Genomic DNA, 21,940 nt, shown 5'->3' on the forward strand with positions numbered 1-21,940 from the left:
TGGAAAATTGATAACAACTTTATTATGTACGTAGTATAGTGCTAGCAATTTTTTATATTACATGCTGGATTTTTTTTTTTTTTTTGACAATATAAAATTAATTGAGTCAGTATTTTAAATAAAAATGTTTCAAGGATTTTGTACGAATATGTTACTTTTTATTTCAACCAGTTCAAATTTATTAACTTTAACATTTTTTTTGGGAAAATGGGGAAGTTAATTAATATGTCTTCAGAACCACATATTTTAATATCGTTACACCATATTTATTAGCTATCTTCGATACAAACAGCCCATCTTATGTTGTAAATCTAGTATCATGTCGTTAAAGCGATCGATGTTGCCAAGATACCTAGTTGATATTTTAACCATTATAAGCATATATCGTTTAAAATCGTTTTAATAAGACTTTTTTTATTATATGTATATTGTAATCTAGACTCTTGTGATATATCGAAACATTTTTTGATCATATGTCAATTATAGTATAAAAAAGCTCTACAGCACAAGAAACATTTTTTTTTACGATCAAGATAATATTTTGTCCATTTCAAAAATAAAATAAAAATAAAAAACAAAATAAATTCTTGTGTGTAAATAAATTAAAAGATTTTTTTAACAATCGCAGAATGTAATATACCTGCTGAAATATGCAGTAGGTAGCTAACTTATCCGAAGAATTTGCAGCTTTATGTTTTGGGGACCTAGTTTTTGCTACCTGCGAAAGTGGTCCTAAACCTACAAAGGGCGGTACATAAAGTGGACAGGTGTATGATGGCCCCCGTGTGTACGCAGATCAGCTAATTCGATATCACTAATCAGTTCATGTCACCCGCTGTTTTAGCTGATATTGAAAGCATCATCAGACGGTATTTAGGGGTCGGCAATATTTTTTTATTGACCAAAAACGATTTATAAATTATTTTATTTATTGATTTAGCATAAATTTTGTGGAATAACATTATGATGTTTAAATTTTAAAATACAAATACAAATCAAATCTTCAGTAAGGTTTCCTTGTATATCGGAGAGAAATATTTCAAAAATAATTTCCATGAATAAAATATCATTAATGCCACTTGGATTCATAAGACTGAAATTATATTTTTATTGATTTGGCATCAACTTTGTGCAATTATATGAATATTTCAATATAAAAATAAAATAGTTGTATTAAACCATTTTTTGGGTGTATTAATGTAAAAATGAGTAATTTCGAGAAGTACAGATGTTCTCATCAACAAGAAAAAATGCAAACTGTCCTCATCAAAAGATAAAATTACAAATATAGTTTATTCACCTGTTGATGAGATTTTTATTCAAATTATGAAAGTGATACATTATATTACTCATTGGTTTAGCATTAACTTTGTGGAATAACACGATGATTTAAATATTTAAATAAAACAGCCATTTCGAGTTTATTACTGAAAACACGGTTAGAGAACTACAAATGTTCTCATCAACAGGTGAAAACTGTTTTTAATTTCACCTCTTAATGAGAAGATTTGTAGTTCTCCAAACTAGTTGTGTACCACCAAGACAGATCGTGAGCTACATGACTCATGTAGGTCTTGAGAGTGAGCTATGATACAGAGGAGAGGTCACAATAGACCAAATATGGTCGCAGTGACATTAGGAATGCATGATCCTTTGACCTCATTTAAAAATAAAAATTAATTTTAAAAATAAATTGCGTTTGCATAAATAAACTACAAAGTGATCTTTTTCAATTATTTTATTTGTATATTTAAATATACAAATGTCAGGTACGAGGTATTGTTCGATCACCGATGACGCGTATTTTCATCAAAACCCACAAAGCAAATTGAATTTATTACCAACCTACTTGTGGGTATTCTCCCCTATTATCTTAAAATATTCGGTATTTCTGGAATACGATTTTCTACTCGCCTAAGTGTCCATCTATTAAGGCCTCGATTGTTCACAGGCCACTGGTTATTAATCTATTCAAAACTTTAAAGCGCAGGTCCTCAATGGAGGAAGGCCCCACCGGGCTAAATTGAGGTAATAAATGCCTCTTGAATGATAAACGATAAACGCCAACAATAAAAAGCACGTCAGTATTGATCTGCTGGGTAATAAAAACGTGTTCTTAATCGATATCTAACCTCCTGAGTACAGGTGCAAAATTCTCGACCGCTCGAGCAACAGGTTGAATCTTTACCTGACGTGATAAAACAACGGGCATATCATGGAAAGGCATTTTATTTTTAAATGCATAAAGCGATCTAGGATTGATCTTTTTTTTATGTACATGTAACCGACCACCTTCAATCACATTTCTTTTTTTATACACAGATTCTCTCTTAACATAGAATAGTGGGCATCAAACCTAACAATACCCCGAACTGTAAAATCTAACATTTTTTTATTTGTTCTTTTTTTGTTTTATTTTTAAACCGTTATTTATACCAGTTAAAAAAATATATTTGTAACACAAAAAAAACTTAAACATGGTTTCAGAACAATACGAAAATTAAAATATCAAACCAATATAAATTTTAAAATTTTTACTCGATTATTATATGCCATTTTCGTTAGCCTAAGCGGTCCGTTATTGAAAATTGCAATAATGACTCATGCAACTCATTTGTTATATATGGTTTAAAAAACATACATTTATTAATACTATTTCGTAGAATACCGCAGTGACAATGAACGCAGATTTAAAAAAAACGCTAAATGTAGCAGTTTGTTTCCTGTCAATTTTTATAATATTCATTCGCGGTACGCTTTTTTCGCGAAAAGACTGATTCATAACAGTTTCTATAAAAAGCAGCCTGAACGAAACAGTTCATTGGTAGCATCTACATAACACCTCCAACAAAAGTATAATTTGTATATACAAGTAAATACTTGTGCAAAACAGCTTTTTTATAACGATAGCAGTTGCAAATATTTTTTTCAAATAATCGTTGAGTTCAATTCAATAAATCATGAACGTTTAGTAGAAATTTAAATTGTAAAATATTGCTACCGGAATACATTTCTAATGAAAAAACAGGTGTTTTAAAGTTGAAGGCGTTAAATAAATGTTTTATTTTATCAACTCGATAATTTTTTATGGGCCGGTGGGTAATTTTTTGAAATATCTTAAGAATCAGATATTTTAATTTTGACCATTTGACCGTTTAACCAAATGTATTTGCAATATTTAGTACAAATAGTTCATCACATGTTGTATCTTTGGTATCATGTTGTTAAAGCGATCGATATCTACTAAATACCTTGTTATAATCTAAGCCATTATAAGCACATATCGTTTCTTCTTAAAATGTTTAGGTATATCATTTGTAGCACTTTTAGTTTATAATGGCGATTCAATGAAACTCCCACTTATATAAAAGATATCGTTATTTTGAATTCATTTTATGAATTCAATAAATTAAAGCCATCCATGCCAATTTTTTTTAAAGAAATATATAAAATGCATATCAAAATTTTGTTTTACTTACTTATTTTCAAACTGAAATGACTGCATTCTGCAGAGAAAGGTTATTTTCAATCCAATGAAATTCTGAGTAGTCCATTGCACCTTTTTGTGCACTATACACTACAAAGTAAACTTGCACGCGCGTAAAATTGCTATTTAAAAATTCAGCAAACATTTTCACATTTCTGATTAAATTGTCGTGCCACTTTGCAAGTTGCTATTGCGTTTGCCGGAACTTTTCCGCCGTACGGAAAAATGGCAGCCAACTGCTAGTTGCTTTCACAAAGTTTTCATTGCATCATCAGCCCATGGTAGAATAAGCGAGAAACTATTTAAATTTTTAACGCTCTTGTGGAATTTCGAGTCAACACGGTACGGAACATAAAATGCTGCAACGGAGTTGAATTAGACGAGAAATGCCTCATGTTTTTGAGGAACCCGTTAATAATATTTTCTAAAGCTCATTTTAAATAACTTTTTTTAGAATAATGCAGAACAACTTTTTTTGAACTAAAAATAACAATAGTTTTGGATAGTATATAAAGCTCCATTTTCGTAAAATACTACCTCAAGGGCGCTTATACAGATGTGGATTTTGATATGAAAATGATAATGATAGATTTTTTTAAATATATAAGAAAAACATCGTCAATCGGCTAAATCTGAAGGACGGAAAGTGGAGCCGCCGTATTATTGCGCCATCTTCTCGGTTTTCTTGGGCTGGACTCCTCCCTGTGCGATGGTAACGCTGAAGAGCAGCTTGTTGAGCTCCCGTCATTGCGGATAGTCAACTTCAGATGGCGCGAGGTGATGCTGGTCTTCTTGTTGTCACTCGTGGCATTGCTGGACATCTCCAACATCTTGGCAGCCAGGTACTCTATGACGGCGGCGAGGAATACGGCCCAGCTTATGGATTCAACGTTGATATATTTTCATAAACGAACTAACTAACCATCCTGCCCCTTCCCCGCAGGGAAAGACATTAAAAACTGTCCCAACCGCATTCCTGGATCTGAAACAGGAGCATCTAGGCTTTCTGATGGATCTCTCTTGCAAAGCAATTTTTTATGAACCATATTCAATTTGTCTTTAACTTGAGCTTTAATCTTTCCCTTTTTCCTATCTCCCACCCGTCTTCCAGGTATTTTCACAATTTTGGACTTTTGCTACTAGAACAGTACAAGGTTTCGTTTTATAATACTCGTATATGTGAATAACTTTGTTTCGTTGTACTGATATATTTTGATGTAAATAATTTGTACCGCTTTGTTTTGACGCATTGATCTGTTGATCATTGAATTTTCAAATAAAATTAAATGAAATAAAAATAAATTTTATACCGGAGCGATACGTCTTCACAAACGTGTAATACAAGAACATAATGAAAACTTGATGAACGTTTTTTTTAAATATTATTATTTAGTTGATACAGCATTTCACATAAAATATTCTGACATGGAATTCAATTTAGTGTTTCATTTTGTGTATTTTTTTCCAACAACAAAAACTGCGTCAATCCAACTATGCGGCAGTAAAATGACAGCTTGTTCCGCGTCACGTTTTTTTCGTCGAAATATAGAGCACAGGGTAAAACACAGGACTCGATACAGAGTATAGAGTACACTATATATTTTAATTATCACCAGTTTCACCGACAGATGCCGTCACGTTTCTGAACACGTCCGTTCGTGCTCACTCAGTTTTCACGTTATTAAACATTCTTATACATACCAAACAAATATTTAAAATATTTTTACGGGGCCTCCATGTGGCGCTTCTCCTAAGCGTGTTTCAAAAAGCGTATTTTAAATAACGTTTCGGGGGAAATAATTCGAAATATTTTACATCACGCTCACAAAAAGTTTTGTAATAAAGGCTTTTTTGAGATATATTACGATACACTTTATAGCCGAGGATTTAGTTAGACCTTTTATTACACCGAGAAAGTCATGTTTCCCTTGTAAAAATTGTTTATATAAGCTCTACTATTTCCTTGCAAATAAAAAAAACATTTTTCTTTAACTTGCTTACGTATGCTTACGTACATAAAAAATTATACAAAACAAAGGATTTTTACTCGTAATTTATACGCGAGTATTGTACGTATACGCTGTTTAAAACAAATTTAATTTCGTGATTTATTCAATTTCACGTTTACATTTTACTTTTGACATTTTATTGTCCTTTTTACAACAGTTTTCCAAAATTTTAACATTTTCAGAACATCCAATAGCTTGCCCGTTGAAAACTTTCACTTGCGAATGAGCTTAAAGTAAATCGAAGCTACATAATTGTGTAAAACGTCCGGAAGAAATCCGATTACAGATCTCAGAAGCTCCAACCTTGAAGCTCTCCGGCGTCAATCTTTAGAAACATTGTTCCACGAGACACTAATTGTTACCGATACAATATCGACTGGGAATTAGTTCTGGAAATGTATTGTCTGTTAGCAAACAAGGCGCGCTTCTTCCGGCAGCGTCGTTTTGAAGACTAGCGATTAGTGAAATGCTTCATGACACAGTGTTTATTGAAAGCTCCTACAGCCGGAATCGCTAAGCTTTTTATTGCGAGTAATTGCTCGGGAAAGTCATGAAAGATCACTCGAAACTTCTCCAAAAGTTAATGAAAATCGTGTCTTGTAAAGTGATGAACTCGCAAACTGATCTTGACGGTCATTTCGGCTCATTCTTCTCTCTCCTGTTCAAAGGAAGCAATTTAAATTTTAAGATTCAACTCATTTTGCTTTCTCACTAATTTTCTTTTCAAATCCCTAAGTACCATTTATATTGAATACCTTGCTTAAATTATCATTAAAAACGGGTATTTTATTTTGATTGAATTAAAAACATATTATTTTTTGACATCTCATCAAAGATGAAGAAGAATATGGAAGTCTGGGCATTTACGGGGCTGACGACCGTCATAGGCTGCCTATGATGGTCGTCAGCACCGTAAATGCTAAGACTTCCATATTCTTCTTCATCTTTGATGAGATGTCAATAAATAAGATGAAAATAACTCCTGTAATTGGAGATAATCCAGATTTTGTGAACAAGTATTTGTACACACTCAAAATGTTGAGAATAAAAAAACACTTATCAAGATTTTTTATTCATAGCTCAACTAAGATGGAGAAGGATCTAGAAGTCTGGACATTTACAGGACTCACGCTCTGTCATAGTATTTTACGAAATGGCGCTGGATGAATTACCCCATTATTTTAATTATTTAACTTACTAACTAACAGTAGGCAGAGAGAATAGAACGCCACACCACTTTCTTTGCAAACATTTTTCGCCTCTTCCACGTTCATGCATCTCCTCATACATTCCCGCCGATTGTTTCGACTCCTAACCTGACCGCTTTCTAGTGTTTGGCATACCTTATCGTGCCAAGTTCTTCTCGGTCTTCATCTGCTCCTTTTTCCAATTACATATGATTATTTATTACTATTATTAGGACGCCTCCGTAGTGTAATGGTCAGCACGCTCGGCTACCGTTCTGGAGGTCCCGGGTTCGATTCCCAAGGGGGGTAAAATAAATATAAGTAATTTTTTTCACTGTAATATTTATTCAATATTACCATGGACTGGTACCTGAAGCGGAGGGCTGATCACCTTTCCTTCATGTGTAAAACGATCATGATAACACTGCGTTTATAAGACACAGTGCCCTATGCACCATTGGGGTGCGGATAAGGGTTTTAATAATAATAATTATTAGGACGTGACTACTTTATTCTACCTATGATTGACAACCACACTACTCAACTTTAAACAACTTAAATTTTTGCTACTGTTGACATCAACTTCCTCGTAATAGTTCTTCGGTGACATACAAAAAAAGCTAAAATTTATTTTTCACTCCAAATTTATTTTAAAAAATTCAAGTGGTTTGGTTGTCAATCATGTGTACTTGTAATACGTGTATAAATTGATCACTTAAAACTTAAACAAACCCATGGCAGGTCATAAGCCCTGCAAACACCCCGACATTCAATATTCTTCTTCATCTGGGTTGCTGTATTAATAATATTTAGATCTTACATTTGGATTGTCGCTTATAGTATGTACATTGCATAAAATATATTTTAGTGTGTAAAAATATAGAGCTTTTGAGTCTTTGCTTTCTAAAAATAGTGCTATTTAAATTAGCCAATTATTGTTGCTATAGTAAAAAAAAAACTACCATCGTATGTGCTAACAGAGAATTAACGTTTTATGGCCCAATATACGATAAATCGCGACTTAATTTTATTTAAACCCAGGTAACATTTGACGTTATTAATGTTTTTGCTTAAAATATCTCTTTTATTTTGGAAAAAAATCGAAATTAATATATGGTTTTAAACAGAAAATAGTTTTTTGACATCTCATCAAAGATGAAGAAGAATATGGAAGTCTGGGCATTTACGGGGTAAATGCCCGTAAATGCCCAGACTTCCATATTCTTCTTCATCTTTGATGAGATGTCAAAAAATAATATGAAAATAACTCCTGTAATTGGAGATAATCCAGATTTTGTGAACAAGTATTTGGACACACTCAAAATGTTGTAAAGAAAATAGTTATTGAAAGGTAAGGAGTTTAAAAAATAGTTTTTCAGTATATATTCTTTAAAAAAATGTCAAATTACAAAATCCATTCTTAAAAAAATGAGTATGAAAACACGTAAACGTAATCACCCCTTTAAGTACGACTTATTAAATATTCACATGCATTAGCAGTTCAGTTGTACCCATCACGCAGCATAACGTAAAGTGAATTTACGTAACAAGTACAAACGTACGCAAAAGCAGAAATGTTATATTAGCGTCTAACACATCCATTAGGGAATCCGAAACTTCGGAAATCTCTGCTCAAGTTAATAATGTCATTAGGTTTCAAACATTCACCTCCTCCAAGTTTCCGATCGCTTTATAACATGGCAAATAATCTGCGAAAGCGCGGAATTACTGGGAGACTATTAGCTCGAATACACTGACTGCTACAACACGTGTTATAATATTAGGAGCGAACGAAACTTACCAGAATACTTTGCGTTGAGTTTGTGTTTATGATGTCCCTGAAGTTTTTGCAGTAATCACAGATTAAATTAATCTTAGATACGCAACAAATCATAACCTTAAACACACACAATTAAAACATTTTGAGTGTGTCCAAATACTTTTTCACAATTCTGGATTATCTCCAATTATAAAAGTTATTTTTCATATTATTTGATTTGTGAACAAGTATTTGGAAACACTAAAAATGTTGTAACTAAATCAACTGGTCAAATAATAGGCGAAAATAATGTAAATAATAATTATATATTCTGGCGTTTCTCATGTATATGATTATAATCCAGGATTGGGACCTCACATACTAATAAAAGAATTTCTGCTCAATAAAAAGCTTCTTTTCATCTCACTAATAGATATCTCTAGTGAAGTTCTAGTGATTCAAGAACAACGTTTCTAAATTGGTTCATATATATATATAGAACTTCCAAGAATTTGAGTAGTGTCTTTGTCAATAATGGGTAGAATTAGTGAATGTTACACGTGTGTAAAGTGATCACTTAAACCAGCTTATGACAGTCGTCAGCCCAGACTTCCATATTCTTCTTCATCTTTGATGAGATGTCAAAAAATAAAATCAAAATAACTCCTTTAATTGATAGACAAATAATCCAGTTTTGTGGACAAGTATTTGGACACACTCAAAATGTTGTAAATATGTAATAATAATATGAATGATTTATTCCTAAATTAATCAAGAGACATACTTATATGGTTTCGAAAAAGTTATAAAAATTAAAGCAAGAAGTAGAAATAATTCTGAACATAATAGATATTTATTATCACATTGTTCTCATAGGTTTTATCCATTCCATGTAGTATTTACCACATAAAATGTCGGTCGGCAGTGAACCATGTTCTATATTTACAGTCGACCAACGTGAAACGTTACTCTATAATTTTTCATAATTATCTCTAATCAAAATATCACTGGTCTTCTGTTTAGACACAGAACAATGTTTGCCTAGCGATTAATGAATAAAAGCCCCTAATAATAGTAGCTAACTGTTAGCGTGGCGCCAACCGAGGAAGGTAAACACGCCATGTACGAACTTATTCCGTTGTGTGCCCTTATAATTAAACTGTACACCCATTCCGCTATTTACTGTACACATTGTACGTGTATGTTTATCTACTCATTGGCCTTATTGGTAACATCATATATTCTTATTATTTTTCGACATCTCATCAAAGATGAAGAAGAATATGGAAGTCTGGGCATTTACGAGGCTGACGACCGTCATAGGCTGGTTTAAGTGATCACTTTAGACACGTGTAACATTCACCGATTCTACCCATTATTGACAACCACACTACTAAAATTCATGGAAGTTCTAAATATATGAACCAATTTTGAAACATCGCTCGAGGCATCTATTGGTGAGATGAAAATAAGTTTTTTATTGAGCAGAAACTCTTATATCAGTAAGTAAAAATAATATGAAAATTAACTCCTACAATTGGAGATAATCCAGATTTGTGAACAAGTATTTGGACACACTCAAAATGTTGTTCATATATTCTCTCACAAAAATAGATGATATAAACATGTATCATTCATGATCACAATTTTTTACAATTAAAAGTTTAAAATAATGTGCCTTAACTGGATACTTCTTCACTTCTATTACATTATTTATTTACTGTATTATTTATTAATTTAGCATTAACTTTGTGGAATGACATGTTGATTTGTTTAAAATTTAACACTTGTATACTACTTTTCAATGAGTTTTATTTCATTACACTGTTCACTTTGTATTTTTATCAATTTATTGGTCTTATAGGTAGCCATATATTCTGTCACAAACATATTTATGTAAACAGGTCATCATTCATGATTACAATTTTATTCTCATCAAACATATATTTAAAATGTAAACTTTATAATAATGTTTCCTGATTGAGTATTTCTCTACTTCTATTCCACTATTTTTTTACTGTACACTTTGTATTTTTATCTGCTTATTGGTCTTATAATATTAAAATAATAATAAAACCCTTATCCGCACCCCAATGGTGCATAGGGCACTGCGTCATATAAACGCAGTGTCATCTTGATGGTTTACACATGAAGGAAAGGTGATCAGCCCTCCGCTTCAGGTACCAGTCCAGGGTAATATTGAATAAATATGACAGTGAAAAAATCACTTATATTTATTTTACCCCCCTTGGGAATCGAACCCGGGACCTCCAGAACGGTAGCCGAGCGTGCTGACCATTACACTACGGAGGCGGACATTGGTCTTATAGGTAGCCTTATATATTCTGTCACAAAAATAAACGATGTAAACACGTCATCATTCATAGTCACAATTTTTTTCTCATCAAACATATATAATATTTAAAATTTAAAGTTTACAATGATGTATCCTTATTGGATATTTCTGTAGTTCTATTCCCCCGTTTTTTTACTGTATACTTTGTATTTTTATCTATAATACTTATTGGTCTTAGAGGTAACTTCATGTATTCTGTCACAAAAATTAACGATATAAACATGCCATCATTCGTGATCAAGATTTCATTGTCATCAAACACTAATTTATATTTTAAAGTTTACAATAATGTGTCTTCACTGGGTAGTTCTGTACTTCCAATAGATTTTTTGTTTTACTTCACACAATGTATGTGTTTCTACTCATTGGTCTTATAGGTAACGTCATATATTTTTTCAAAAAATAAACTATTCAATCACGTCATCTTTCATAATCACCATTTTATTCTCATCAAACACATTTACAATTAAATATTTACAAAAATAAATCTTTACAATATTTATTTAACAAACTTTTTATTAATTATTTGCTTATTACCGGAAATGCAAATCAAAGATGATATGGCCAAATACATGATCGTGAATACATATATGCACTGTTGTTGGATTCTTTTCGTTTAGTAGTTGTAACATAATGGATGTGGAATCGTTTTTTTTAATAATAATTATTATATATACTTATGGATGTAATAATGGTTAGAATGGCGAATTTGTAAAGTTGCTACTTAAGCCTCCCAAATGCAAGGTTACAAGCTCAGAGATTTTAGACTTTCATCTTCTGTCGTATACAAACTTTAACTGCATGGTCTCTAGGTGAGAAACCTTTTATATCGATATATCATGATCCGTAGGGTGAATAATCCAGTGTCTGCTAAAATGAATAGTAAAAATGATAACATATTTTGTACTTTGCAATAAAAGCTTTCAAATTTTTCATTATATAAATATGTTACAAAATTGGAGCCATAAATGGTTAAGCAAACTATAATGTTAATTTAAATGTAGAGAGAAGTTACCCATCCGTTAGCAAAGCCGCCATGGCCGTGCTGGTTTATATCCTAACTAATTAATAGCGGGACGATAATAATAATGAAGGATAATTAATAAATTTTACACTGTCATTCAACAAGAGGACACATTCACCTCATTTATATTCCATACTCTGGAATAGTCCACTGTTTGCTTTCAAATCATAAAATCATTAAATAAATCATATGGCAGAGACTCTATTTAACATTTACTCAATACCAACAAATTAAATATGCAATTTTGCAGTCAGCTTTTTCAATATCCCTAATTAGCATAGTGATTGTGAAAATAAAGGCTAATGAGAAAATTTACTAAATAAAGTAGAATGCTATGTCACAAATTCCGTTTATATGTTTTTCATCTGTATATCCAAAGCAATCAAATAACTTATCCAAAACCTTGTTCATTTGAAAAATATGTATTGATTTTTAAATAAATCTAATCATTGAACACATAAGGTCAAACTTAGTATAAAATTAAAAGAAATGATTTAAGACAAAAGTGTTCCTCAAGATCCTATATTTGGCCCCCTTAAAAATCCTCACTGTCTGTTCCTTCCAACTAAACGTATCCCTCTCGTTGGTTATTATTTACTAACTAACTAACCATCATGCCGTTTCCCCGTAGGAACAGGCAGAGAGAATAGAACCCAAAACCAATCTGTCTCATACATGCATTTCTTAATACTTACTCACCGATTATTCCGACTTTTGACCTGATTACGCCTAAGTATTTAAAATACTTGATCATACCAAGTTTTCCTCAGTCTGCCTTTGCTTATATGAGCTACAATTATTCCAACTCCTGATCTGTCCATTCCCAAGTGTTTTAAGTACTTGATCATGCATGTTTTCCTCGATCTTCCTCTACTACTATTTTCAACTACATTTGCTTCATATATTTGTTTAACTGTTCATTCCTCAATCCTTTATTCCAAATGTTCAAACCATTTAAAATAATGTTTTCTTTTTATAGATTTTTTTTTATTATATTATTAATAACGAAAGTGAAAAAACAAAAAACAAATCAAATGAACCCCTCCTACGATACCAAAATAATTATTTAGATTGCTGTAAATTAGACAACCGGAATGCCTTAGAAAACACCACACAACAGGTCAAAAGGCTGTACCACTTTTATCATTATTAATAAAAAGAAAACAAGGTTTTATCTATCTATCAAGGTTTAATTTGTAGAACTCCATTTTAATTTATGTATTAATTTTAAATCAAACAGATTTTTTTTTTAGTGTTCTAAGTTGTATTTTACTAACAAAAACACATAAAAAATAATCTTTTGACAATTGTTTCCCCTAGTTATGGCATTTTCAAACGAATGAAACATTCATTAGAGTAGATTAAAAAAATCTGTGTTTGATTGAAAATTAATACATAAATATCATAAAATCATTATATCTTTTATATTTGAAAATTATTTTGACCGTGTGAAGCTTGGTATTATTGTAGCTCATAATAACATCAATTTGTAATTTCCGTTTATTACACATTAATATATGTTTGTAACTCCTAATGAGAATATCTAACCCAGTAAGGCCTGAATTAGAACCATTCCTCGTGGGAAACCCTCCGCAGACCTTCGGATATCCTCGACTAATCTTTGATCTTTGTTATGAACAGTATGTGGAAAGGTAACCGGGAGATACGATTATGGGCCATTCTTGGTAGTGACAAAGTACGACCTTTGCATTCCGGTGAATGCCAGAAAATATAAACTGATGCTATAGACAACAATGATGGTTTCGTGAAACACATTTCACTGTTTTCTGGAAACCATAAAGCTTGATGGGATAAGGGTATCGAAAACGTTTCGAATTGATGATAGTTATTTGGGTTTATTGTACGATAAAGCAGGTTATTTCTTAGATAAAAAAGCACATTCCAATGACAGTATCTGAAATACATATTTTTAAACAACGTTTTTTTAAGGGGTTTATCTCTCTTACTACGATTTGTGATTATTTTTTACTTACATACAAACAATATCTGACCTATATTTTCACTAACCTGCTAACATGCGTTGACTAGGATCAAGAGTCTATAAAAAAACCTTTATTAGTCGCATTTAAGGATTTTTTTCAATAATAACATTATTTGTTCATAATTTCGCCTTTTTACAGCTTCAAAATTAAGACAGGTGTATTGAGATGGTATAGACGTGTGAATTGAAAGAGTGAAGAAGGAACAGTAAAACAAATTTGGAAATAGAGGCAGAGGAAGACCGATAAAAATTGGTATAATCAATTATTTCAAATACTTGAAAGTGGTCAAGTCATTATTTGAAATAATTGTCAGGAGATGCATGAATGTAGAATCACGGAAATGAATTAATTTAGTGTAATTCTATAATTCACAACATTTTGAGTGTGTCCAAATACTTGTTCACAAATCTGGATTATCTCCAATTATAGGAGTATTAATTATTATTAGAATTTGAGTAGTGTGGTTGTCAATAATGGGTTGAATTGGTGAATGTAATACGTGTGTAAAGTGATCACTTAAACGTGAACCAGCCTATGACGGTCGTCAGCCCCGTAAATGCCAGGACTGCCATATTCTTCTTCATCTTTGATGAGATGTCAAAATATAATATAATTCTATAATGCTTTTTGAATAAATTTAAAAATTACCTTTTAGGTGCTGATCAACGCACAGTACCTTCAATACAAAATATTTGTTTCTCAACATCTCCAAACATCTTGAAGCACTAAGCGATCTCAATTAAAATTATTTTAATATATTTAATCAGCGATAAGCCATACAGTCGGTAGTTCGAAGTTCCAAATTCTGGGCAGAAGACCTATCCGGATTTGAAGTTGGTGAAAGTTTGCCCATCTTCATCAAAGCTTATCCATACTTCGGACTTTGTTTTTACAGTGGGCGGTACAAAAGTTTTCAGCCGTTCGCGGTATTCAATATTCATAACACGGCCTCCATTATGACCAAAGTTACTCATGAAAGGAATTTTTCCAGCTCGAATCTATTCCATTAATTATATACCGAGCTATAAAAATTGTACGCAACTGGGCAATAAAAGCTCATTCTGGTGGATCTGCTACAAAAAAAAAGCTCGCGAAAGAAAGGAATTCGTATGAAATCGTAATCATGAAAACTTTTCAAAAAGGCTTTCATCACGGAAATACAAAAATTCTGCTCAAACCTTTAAGTTCTTTGATGAGGAACAAAATTATTTCCTAACTAACCGTGCTCTCTGTGAGCTTTGTAAAATTCCTATTGATTTTTCGTACTTTTTTATAATTTTACTGGCAGATACTTGAAATTCCAATACCTTTTCATAAATGCTATATTATTTACAATAAAATCAAATATTATTTTAAATTTAAATAAAACAAGGAGTTTTACGTGGTTTCCTCCCAGCAATGAGCAATTGCTGAGAAGTTCCTGATTGACCCACACTAGATTATCCCTCCTGCTTCCAACACAGATTATAATAAAACATATTTTTTAACACTCTCCTTATCATTCATCGTTCACTTTGTGTAATACCATATTTAAAAACACTTATTCGTGACTACCGGTTTCGGAATAAGAATTCAATCATCAGGTAATTAAAATAAAATTATTACGGTTTGGCATTTGTACAAAAATAAAATTTCGAAAGAGAGAAAAAAGACAAATTAATCACAATGTGAATATTTTTTAAAGTGAACTCGAAGTTAAATTAAGTTGGTTATTTACTATGCCTAAGTCTTTATTGATTGCTTTACTTATTTCCAATTTTTCTTTTATTAGTTAGATGAAACAAAAATCTACTTATTCATTTATATAACTTGTACATAATAAGCAAAGTAAATAATGCAATTCTCTAAAGAAAATGCATTCAAAACACGCCACCTTGCTTCAGTCTATCTGACTGCATATTCTTCTTCCATTATAGTTTACACGAATCAATCTACCCTGCGTCGCACGTCTAAAACTACCCCATCTTCACCTTCATACAAAGTACAAAACAGGAAGTAGGTACGTAGTTGGTGTAGCTCTCCCTTCTGTATTCGCTTCCGACACAAGTTGGCCCGAGTTTCGCATTACGTGTGTACCGTGTCAGGGGACATCTTGGCTAATTTATTCTGCTTTAGAAGCTACCCGGACCTCATTCTGAGGGCGCCTTGTCACTTTTAGCCGCCCTCTGCAAACTCCCTCATGCACTGTTTTCTGCATGTTAACATCTACGAATATGCAAACTTGTGCAAAGAGATGTATCATAAATTCAACATTAATAAATTAAAATAAGTTTCTTAAAAAAAATTAGTTTGTAAATATTTTATTTATTTACAACATTTTGAGTGTGTCCAAATACTTGTTCACAAAATTTGGATTATCTCCAGTTACAGGAGTTATTTTCATATTATTTTTGACATCTCATCAACGATGAAGAAGAATATGAAAATAACTCCTGTAATTGGAGATAATCCAGATTTTGTGAACAAGTATTTGGACACACTCAAAATGTTGTAAATAAATTATGTGGTCAAATTATAAGCTTAAATAATAAACATGAAAATGGTATTTTCTGGCGATTCTCATGTGGGTGATTATAATCCAGGATTAGGACCTCACATACTAATATAAGAGTTTCTGCTTAGTAAAAAGCTTATTTACATCTCACCAATAGATGTCTCTAGTGAAGTTCTAGTGATTCAAGAACAATGTTTCTACATTGATGTCCATATTAAAGGTCTCAACTTTCTTTTTTTTAAATTTGGCTGGCTTAAGTGATCACTTTATACCCTTGAGTAACGTTTACTATTCTGTCCATTTTTAAACATTCATATTACTTTTTTTTTTAAACTGTATATTTGCAATGGTCTATTGCACAGAATGGTGAACGTTACAAAAGTGTATAAAGTGATCGCTAAAACCAGTCAAACGCCAAGCCCTGGGGCGCTGAGACTTCCATTTTCTTCCATATATGTAAAGAGGAACGATATCTTTCATATCAAGTTGAGATACCTTTAAATTGATATCTCATCCGTTAGCTGAATAATAAATAATATTAAAATAATTTTGTTATAATCTCTAACTCAGCCTTAAATTCCTTTCTTATTTTTACAATTATTTTTATTAATTTTAGAACATTTATGAAAGTAAACTTTTGTTTGAAAAAAAAATATTAAATGCATTTATGATATAAGTGCCTATCGTATGGAAATATTAAAGAACGTATCTAGTGTCTGAGAATTTAATTTATCGTTAAAACTTAAACAAACTTAGAAGAGCTTTGAAGTTTGTTTGAGGAAGTTATATAAATTTTAAGGCAATCGAAAACCTTTACAAATTAATTAGGAATAGTCGAGAAGAATCACGGACATCTGATTATTCAATTCGGAATAACAACGTTCCGCCATGTCTATAAATCTCCGTTCTTATCCCATTTATCGGTATAAGCGGCAAGATCGATCGCTTGTTTCGCGTTGTGAACACAGAGTCCCGGGTTCGGAACTTCTGGCTCCAGTGTTATTCATCATCCCAAAGGCCTCCTTCGGGGGTACGTACTTATATACTAATATTATCCCGAGTAATTAAGATTCAAGGGCCTTCACGAGTTTGCATACAATTAACTAACAGATACCCATCTTACTTCATTAAACGAATCTCTCTCAAGAATGTACGGCCCCGTGGTCTACATCCAAAAGCTGACTTACATTTTTAACGTAAGAGAATTTGGAGTTTATATATACATATATATACATACATATATACATATATATATATATATATATATATATATATATATATATATATATATATATATATATATATATATATATATATATATATATATATATATATATATATATATATATATATATATATATATATATATATATATATATATATATATATATATATATATATATATATATATATACATATATATATATAAATACATATATATATATATACATAAACATATATATATATATATATATATATATATATATATATATAAATATATATATATATATATATATATATATATATATATATATATATATATATATATATATATATATATATATAAATATATATATTTATATATATATATATATATATATATATATATATATATATATATATATATATATATATATATATATATATATATATCGTTGTCATACAGGAGAAAATAACCAAGTGCATTGTTTTACAAAAACGTGATCATTGACTATTTGATATCTTACTAGCTTAATATTGCCCTTAAAACATCCCAAAGGATTTTAAAGTTGGAAGTATAACATATTGACTAGTTAAAAATGACCGATTGCATTGGTGTTTATTTTCTTGCCAAGCAATAGTGACTTAAATGGTCCTCTAAAACATTTTACGTTTTGGTAGTTGGTCACTTTCTCCTGTACGACTACGAGATATATATATGTGTGTGTGTTACAAGTAACTCCTAGTAGTAAGTAGACACTCAAAATATAGTAATTAAAATAACTAGTCAGATTAAAATTATACCTAATGCGCCCTTGAGATAATATTTGACGAAAATAACGCTTAATAACTTATTCAAATTTATTATTATTATTATTATTACTATTACTATTATTAATATTAATAAAAATTGCAAGTCATGTTTTTAGGCGTCTCCTAGTATGGTAAATAATTCGGAATAATCTTACACACGTTTTATGAAGGTTTTTGCTGTATAAAACTTACTCAACTTAACCATGAATGGTGCCGCGAGCTCACACGTGAAAGAAAGGATAAACATGTATACAACTTCCGAAATTTGAGTAGTGAGGCTATAAATCGTAAGTGGAATGGTGAATATAACACGTGTATAAAGTGATCACTTAACTAGTATGAGAATGGTCGTAAGCCCTGTAAATACCCTGGCTTCCGTATTCTTCTTCATCTATGTTGAGATGTTAATACGTGTAACTAAATCCTTAGTGACAAACCTAGATTTGGATTCTTAATTTAATTTAAATGAAAGGGTGGGAGATTTGAAAAAGATGAGTCTTCAGCTGTGGTCGTTTATAACGTATTTAAAATTTATGTCTATTTCTGCACTGACTCAGAAAACAATTTAATGTAATAATTATTTATTTATTTTACTATAATATTTATATATTATTTGGTTAAATTGATAATTTTTATGAAGTTTTAGGTAGTATTTATTGAAGCGTTTTTTATAGTATAATTTTTATAAATATTATCATAAATAAAAACAATGGTGGATACGTTACATAACTCTATTATGGTTAAATATTACCCTTTAAATGTATATATTGATGTAACACCAATTCCCATGGGTAATTTTACGATATTTTATTAGTAAACTAATGGTTCTCATAAGCTTCTCCGATTATTAATATACAGAAATATCTCCACGTCTACACAATGCTATAGTTTTAATTGAAAATATGCAAATGAGCGCCTATTTACTTAATGATTACTAAAGACAAACACTAATCCATCTTAAGTATCCCGATTCATGGGTAATATACCAACTTTGAGTCATATCATGTACGAATAGGTCGAGAGAGCGTGGTCGGATGTATTTTTCTATCTTTAAACTAGATTCCCACAAAGGTTTTCTGCATTAGCATATATTTATTTTTCAATTAAAATTGTAAAAGTCTCGGAGAGTTGATTGGTAACTAATTTAAAGGCATGGGCTCCATTACTTATTCGGGCCAACAGCAACGCAGGCCGGAACGTCTGTCTGCCCGAGAATAAATTTAAATAGAGTTGACGTATAAGTCTCATTAATCTTCGCTTCAAGCGTCACGGTTATGGTCCGACTATGTAATAATACCAGTTCTGGCTCATGCTCATTCAGTTGTTAAGAGATTTTTTCCTAGGCAAAAAGTGGGATAATTATTGAAATACGTATTCAAACGCATAGGCACGAACCTCGGGACGCTGGTCCTCCGTTTCGTGATCTCATTTCTGAACTCCCGCTGATTTCATTACGCGGCCATAGAATAGTACGAAAACATCGACCACTGACGAATCATCGCCTGTGTCCAATCAAGAGGTTTACGGAGATACAAATATACCCTCGAGATGAGTCGGCAGTCTCGCGAAACCCCACTGGGATCCACACGAGCTACCGGCAGCGGAGCTTTCCGCAGAAGTCGCCCTTTGTTGGGCGGTCTCGTACATTATTACCGATTTCTTCTCCGGGCCACCCTCGTCACACCCTCGGGGACACTCGTACCCAGGATATATATAATTAAGTCATGAGCCTTCTGGGAAGGAAGTCTTTGTGTCGGTCCCTGAAACAGTGCAGCCATTCATAGAGCGCGTGTTGAAATATGGCAGACGAGTAGACACATGTTAGTAGCGAGATCTATATCATTTCACGGGACATCAACATAATGCAAACTTCCTCTGCAGCCCGTAGCCGCCACCCGCTAGTTAGTTCTCTCGTTCCCTTGTCGCATTTTGTTCTACTTTCTCGTCCTTTTCAGTAGCGACTTGCATTGTCGCTAATTGAAATTTTGGCCAGAGTAATAAAACAATAAAAGTCTTTACGAGACTGACATTTTGTGCCGTCATAAATCACTCGGCGTTTTGTTCTCGGATTCCTGTAAATTCATTATGTTCCCACAACACAACTGACCGACCTAAAAACCTCATGACCCGATTTTTAAATAGTCTTACAAAATTATCCTTTTGTTAAATATTCCCATTTCGTATTTTGAACGAACCTTTTATTTTTTGCTGTCTAATTTTTATTTATCATTTTTGAAACAAAATATTGTGTTTCGCTTTTAAGAACCTACCCGATAAAAAAATCTATCATAGCAATTTGTATTTTATTTTATCTTATTATTTATAAAAATTAAATCTAAAAGTAAAATCTAATTTATCTCTGAATATTGCATTATCAGCCACCTCCGTCAAGTAATGGTAAGTGTGTATGGCTACAATGTTGGAGCTCTCGGGTTCGATAAATAAGGAGGATAAAAATAAATATTAATGTTTTTCACTCTAATATTTACTAAATAAAGGTTTCTGAAGCCCAGGACTGATTATATAGCCTTCATGTTATTACAAATAACTAACTAACCATTACGCTGCTTCCCAGCAGGGGTAGGCAGAGAGAATAAAACGCTATACCACCCTGCCTTTGCAAACATTCTTCACCTCTTCCACATTCATGCATCTCCTCATACATACCTACTCGCCGCTTTCAAGTATGTATTTCAAGCATTTCTTGTAATGAATGATCAACTACCAACATCTGTATAAGCGCCCTTGAGGTAGTATTTTACAAAAATGGCACTATATAAGTTATTTTATTTTTATATTTATTTATTAATGGTTCACAAACAATGAAAAACATATTACACGAAATGAAATACAGTGCAATCCAAATTGTTTTAATGTTTTTCATCAATTAGATGAGAACACAACAAGCTTACAGAAACAATAAAGGTGCAGGTCAAATACATATACAAAGAATAGAATTTGGTTGTAAAAAAAAGGGTAATAACAATTGAAAATAATAAAAGTGAAATTAAACTACGCTACATAAGGTACAAAATTCAAGACTCTACCAGATTGGTGAAATCAATTTCAAATTGATTTCACCAATCTGGTAATAGTCCTCTTATATTTCATTAAAAATGTCGATGATGACACTATCAGTATTTTCTAAATTATTATACAACCTTAGCATCCTAGAAATGGAGTTAAAGTGTGCCATATTATTGTTATGTACTGGGAGAGAAAACGTCCAAATTATCTAAATTTATTATTATAACAGACCCAAAAAATAGAAGGATACGGAAGAGGCGGTAGAGGAAAGTAAGCTAAAGAAGAAGAAAAAGAAGAAGTAATAATAACCAATTCTCTACGCACCAAGAAAAAAATTGTAGCTCCGCTAACAATTATTATGTAAAATCAGGTTTAATATAGTATATCATTTTGAGAAATAAAAAGACTTTGTGTTTTGATCCACTCACATTTTCATCAACAACCAACTAGTTTCGGCAACAACCTGTTGCCCTCTTCAGGGTTTAATTTATGACTAAATAATAATTATAAGCCCTGAAGAGGGCAACAACTAGTTGGCGAAACTAGTTGGTTGTTAATAAAAATGTGAGTGGATCAAAAAA

At 31.7% G+C, this 21,940-nt stretch overlaps 1 pseudogene; it reads right to left on the bottom strand.

Annotated features, from left to right (window-relative positions):
* Positions 1-4,147: 4,147 nt before the first annotated feature.
* On the bottom strand, positions 4,148-19,979 carry LOC148301061 (histone H2A-like; annotated as a pseudogene).
* Positions 19,980-21,940: the final 1,961 nt, after the last annotated feature.

This window comes from Brachycentrus maculatus, unplaced genomic scaffold, assembly GCF_059751285.1.
Source record: "Brachycentrus maculatus isolate JH-2025_06_01 unplaced genomic scaffold, ASM5975128v1 h1tg000614l, whole genome shotgun sequence".
Classification (NCBI taxonomy): domain Eukaryota; kingdom Metazoa; phylum Arthropoda; class Insecta; order Trichoptera; family Brachycentridae; genus Brachycentrus; species Brachycentrus maculatus.